We start from the raw sequence: 5,468 nt of genomic DNA on the forward strand, positions 1-5,468 counted from the left end.
TCAGTGCAGAGCCTTCATCGCGGTGTGACGTCCGGGCACCAGGAACTGCTTCTTGGCTATAAGCTTGACACAGTCGGTCAAGCTGTGGCAAAAATCTTATTTCTATGTCAAGAATGTCCACCCGACACTGGACTTCGTCAATCTGCCAGCTTATACAGGCGGCCCGCCGACTGAGCCCCGCACCAATTGGACATTCCGACCGAAGACGCTGTCAGCCGCCTCCTCCGCCGCCCTCACCTGGCTAAAGGTGATGAAGGAGTTGGAGGGCCTCAAGGCCTCGGACCTGCTGACCACCTTCGTGGCACGCCGAGTGCTCTCTCTTCAATCCCAGCCTCACATGATCAGTCGGATGAGCGGGCATCGAGACCCGTGCCGGATGTGCACCAAGGAGATGCCGGATACGGAGGCGGCACGGCTGGTGAACCACATCTCGAACTGCAAACTCTCGGAGGTGGAGTGGCAGTTCGGCAAGCGGCCGTCGTCCCACGCACACCCGCTGCCCGCGGTGAGTCCTTAACTCTTTTTTCTCTTTATTTTCCGGGTTCTGCTTTGTCGCCTGATCAGTAGGTCACGATGCAGATCTTCACAACCTAGTCGGCAGACAACGCCCTGGAGCAGGGTCATGAGTACCTATCGGATTGGGCAGTGAGTGACGCAGACGACCCTGAGCTGGGGGCGGGCACCCTGGAAGAAGACGACGCCACAGGTGGCGGTGGCGGAGCAAGTGGTTCCGGAGGAGGTGGCGTCGAGGATTGGCTGGATGACGACGAGGAGGAGGCCGAGCCGCGCCGCCTGCATGTCACCGACAAGGCGGGCACGAGCTCCTCAGCTGCGCCGACTGCACTAGGCGGCGCGCTGAAGCGCCGAGCCGGCTCGTTGCTGTTCGGCAGCCGGCCGAAGAAGCCGAAGAAGCCGGCCGAAGAAGCCGACTGCGACCAGACGGTAGGAGGCCGCCACAAAGGCGGCCAGTTCCAAAGGGCCCTGAAGCAGCCTCTGATGGTGTCTGCGTAAGTGCTTGATTTCTCTTGCGTTTTCCTTTCGTCTTTCTTGCAAAAAAATCAGAGTTTCCTCTTGTCTTGCTTGATCAGGGCCCCGCTCACTCTTGAGCGGACTGCCTCTGCTTCCGTGATCGGGGCGGCAGAGGGCTACACCAACACCCGCCGCGTGGACCTGCTTGCCGACCTCCAGTAGGCGATGAATAGGAACGTGCAGGAGGCGCGCGAGGAGCGAGAGGAGGTGGAGCAGCAGACAGCGGCGGCGACCAGGGCGACGCAGGCGGACACGGTTGCGGCGGCCAAGGCCGAAGCCGACGCCGTGGCCAAGGCTCGGGCGGATGCTGCAGCCAAGTTCTAGGCGGACGCGGCCGCCAAGGCGCAAGCGGAAGAGGCCGCATGCGGCAAGGCTCTGCAACTCATCATCCCTCTGTGCGCCGCACCACCGGCGCCAGAGTTTCAAGCGCTGACTGGAGGAGCCAGCGACAAACAGCCGGTCGTGGAGAGGGGAGGGGGCGACGACATCATCTTGGGGGCGGAGGTGCCCCCGCAAGCGCCGACAGTCGAGGCCCATGGCATTCGGCCTGACATGCCACTGGCGCCACCGGTCAGTGGTGAGCTGGTGGTGGGGCCGACCCCCGTGGTCCGTACTCCAGTACGCTGGCGCATGGCGAAGGCGACCTCAGCGCCACGGCCGCAGGAGATCGAGGCTGCAAGCTCGTCGGCCCCAGATGTAGAGGTCACTAGCGCCGTCCCGACAGAATGGACGCCTGGGGGTGGGATGGGCGTGCTCAACAAGGCGGCGCATGACGTTCAGGCCCAGCTTCAGGCCCACGCGCTGCCCTCCAGCAGTACACGAAGGTGTTCTTGTCGACGCGAGCGGCCATCCAGGTACGTTTCTTTGCTTTGTTTTTGATTCTTGCAATCTTCTGTGGGGGCGCGCCAGTGCACCCCCTGGGTGTAGCCCCCGAGTTCCGGGCCGACTGCTGAGCAGGCGGCTCGGAACTTAAAGGTAAGTTCCAAGTGCTGACTTTTTCTTTTCTTCTGTTGTCTTTGTTGCAGGACTACCACAACATCCGCGCGGCCGCCTTCAACTCCCAGGTCTAGGAGCTGGCCAAGCGGACCGCCGCCTTGTCCGACAGCTGGAGTAGGCCTCCAACTTTTCTCTCTTGCGGGGGCGCGTCAGCACACCAGCTGGGTGTAGCCCCCGAGATTCGGGCCGACTGCTGAGCAGTTGGACCGGATCTCCCGGCAACCACTTCTCTTTTTTGGTCAACTTGTTGATTGTCTTTTTTTCTTTGCCTTTGCAGGAGCCAACGCCACCTTGCAACAGCAGCTGGGCAAAGCCCAAACTGCACTGCGCGCCAAGGAGGAGGAGTGCAGCAAGGCGGCCCAGGAGCGTGACCGCCTGGTTAAGGATCTGGCTGATCAGGCGGTCCAGCACAAGGTGGAGCTCCGGAAGGCGAAGGAAGGCAAGGCCACCCTCCAGGCCGAGTTCGAGACTAAACGGTCGGGCTGGGCCGAGAGGGAGAAAGCTCTGTCCGACGGCTACTGCGAGATCGAGGACATGCTCAATGGTGAGTTATCTTTTTCCTTTCTTTCTTCTGCCGACTGTCATATGAGCCGGCCTCCGGCTTCATGCTTCTTTTTTCCTTCTTGCGCAGAGTACTTCCCTGGCCACTTGTTACCGCCAGCCAGGCCATTGAAGATCGCCGCGACGAGCAAAGACGAGCTTAGCATAAATCACGCCCAACGCCCCTCGGACCCTTGGCGAGCAGCTTCTCGCCATTCAAGCTCATCTCCAGACGGCTCATCGGGCGCTCCGTAGTCTGTAGCGTGTTGGAGCCCAGATTGTTTCCGCCCTCTGTCCAGGCATTCCAGCTCTGTGCATCCCCAGTCGGACCGCTGACTGGTTAGAGGCGGCTGTCGGCCTCTTCGAGGCGTGGAAGGGCTCCGCAGCCCGGGCAGGCGCGCGGCGGGCCTTGGAGTTTGTCAAGGCGTGGTATCCTGGGCTAAACCTAGCCCAGTTGGCCACGTTACGGTAGGAGGCCAGGGAAGAGTTGGCGGCGGCGGAGCCTGCGCTCACTCAACGCGCGGTGGCGATCACCGAGTACACCGACACCGGTGTCTTCCTCCCCGAGCTAGACGAGGAGGGCGCCGTGGTGCCGCCGAACTGGTTCAGGCTGAACCCGAACGGCGATGAGGACTCGGTGGAGGTAATTGCCTCCAGCGACGAGGGCGAGGACGAGGAAGGCGCGGATGGTGAAGACGACTCACCGGAGGATGGAGCGGACAACAGCCTCAGCTCGATCGAGCCACGTGCGAGCGCGCCGACTGCCGCCGATGGCGACCAAGCCGAGACTCGCCAGACGCCCACTCCGCCAGCCGGCGGCACCGACTCCACCAACCTGCCGGACATGCCTACTGCTCCTCTGGCCTAGGCGGCCATTTTATTTTTCTTTTCCTGTATTGGTAGTCTTTCAAACAAACTTGTTAAATTTTGCGCAGTTTCACCCGCTGGGGGTGTATTCAAACTTTATTGAATGCCGGCCGAGGGCCTTTTGCTATGTAAATTAATTCTCGCACGAGTTATGCGTTGCCGAGTTCTAACTTGTCTAGCTTTTACGCTCTTTTGGCTTTTTCCTTTGCCGCCCTCCCTTGGTTGCTGCCTTGCCAGCCGGCAGCCGCTCTGCGGTCTGTGGCTAGGTGAAGTACTTAGCCATTTGGGAGGGCAAGTACTTTGGCCGTTTATAACATAGCAAGTTAAGTAAGAAGTCGGCCGGCCGGCTGCTTAGCAGCCGATCAGTGAGGCGAGGAGCCGGCTTGGCCTATGTGAATGCTTTTGTCCTTAGCCATTTTTCATCTGGGCACCATTTCCTGCCTTTAACTCTTGCCAGCCGAACAGTCGCTCCGCGCGCTGTAGCCTATGGAAAGAGAGGGCTTAGATGCCGGCACATTACTTGTCCGACTGCAGGTAGCACCGACATAGTACAAGGCGGCAAGCCCCCAGGCCGACTGGTCGAACCCGGTGCCAGGCAGAATAATGAAATAACACATTCATAGGCATGAAACTTATCATATAGATAAAAGGGTAGCCCCCAAGTGCTCCTTGAGGGCCCCGATGTCTTAGCTCTTTAATACAAAAGGTAGTGTGGTACATACTGCATCAACTGTAAAATCTTCGGAGGAGATTTGCATTCCATGGGGGCTCCGATTCTTTGCCAGAGTCGTCTCTCTTGCGCACTCTGGGCTTCTGTGCATCGATGAGGTAGTAGGAGTCGTTGCCCAAAGCTTTGCTGATGAAGAAGGGGCCTTCCCAAGGGGCCGAGAGCTTGTGCTGGCCGGCTGTTCACTGGACCAGCCGAAGCACAAGGTCTCCCTCTTGGAAAGATCTTGGCTTGACCTTCCAACTATGGTAGCGGCGCAGACTCTGCTGGTAGATGGTGGACCGGCTGAGTGCCAACAGCCGACCCTCTTCTAGCAGATCAACACCGTCTTCTTGTGCTTCTTTCGCCTCCGCCTCTGTGTACATGGTGACGCGAGGTGAGTGAAACTCGATGTCAGTTGGGATGACGGCCTCGGCCCCGTACACAAGGAAGAATGGAGTGAAGTCAGTTGAATTGTTTGGAGTGGTGCGGAGGCTCCTGAGGATGGCCTCCAGCTCGTCGATCCAGTAGCCGGCCGAGCGCTCCAGCGGCTCGACCAGTCGGGGTTTGATGTCGGAGAGGATGAGGTCGTTTGCTCGCTTGACTTGGCCGTTTGACTGTGGATGGGCAATAGACGCTAATTCCAGTCGGATGCCCTACGTCGCATAGAAACGAGCCAAGGCGCCTTTGGCAAAGTTTGTGCCATTGTCGGTGATGATGCTGTGTGGTACACCGTATCGGACGGTGATATCTGTGATGAAGGTCACAACAGTCGGACCATTCAACTTCTTGATTGGCTTTGCTTCAATCCACTTAGTGAATTTGTCCATGGTGACAAGCAGATGGGTCATGCCACCGCGCACTGTCTTGAATGGTCCCACCATGTCCAGCCCCCAGATGGCAAAAGACCAGGTAAGGGGGATGGTCTTGAGTGCAGAAGCCGGCAGATGTTGCTTGGAGCTGAATTTCTGGCACCCCTTGCAATGCTTGACCAAATCCTTGGCGTCCTCCAAAGCAGTCGGCCAGAAGAAACCATGGTGGAAAGCTTTGGCGACAAGGGATCTGGAGGCCGCGTGGTGGCCACACTCGCCTTGGTGGATATCTTTGAGGATTGCTTGGCCCTTCTCTTGTTCTACGCAGTGCTGGAAGACCCCAGTCATGTTGCGTCTGACAAGCTCTCTGTTGGCTATCGTGTAGGCTCCTGCTCGGCACAACACCTGCCGAGCCGAGATCTCATCAGCCGGCAGCTCTCTGTTCATTAGGAAATTGAGGATAGGCTGCGCCCAGGATGGTGCTTGGACTTCGTCCACTATCATCACAACCATTGGTG

The sequence above is a fragment of the Triticum urartu genome, chromosome 1A, assembly GCF_056163025.1.
Source record: "Triticum urartu cultivar PI428250 chromosome 1A, HENAU_Tu73, whole genome shotgun sequence".
Classification (NCBI taxonomy): Eukaryota; Viridiplantae; Streptophyta; class Magnoliopsida; order Poales; family Poaceae; genus Triticum; species Triticum urartu.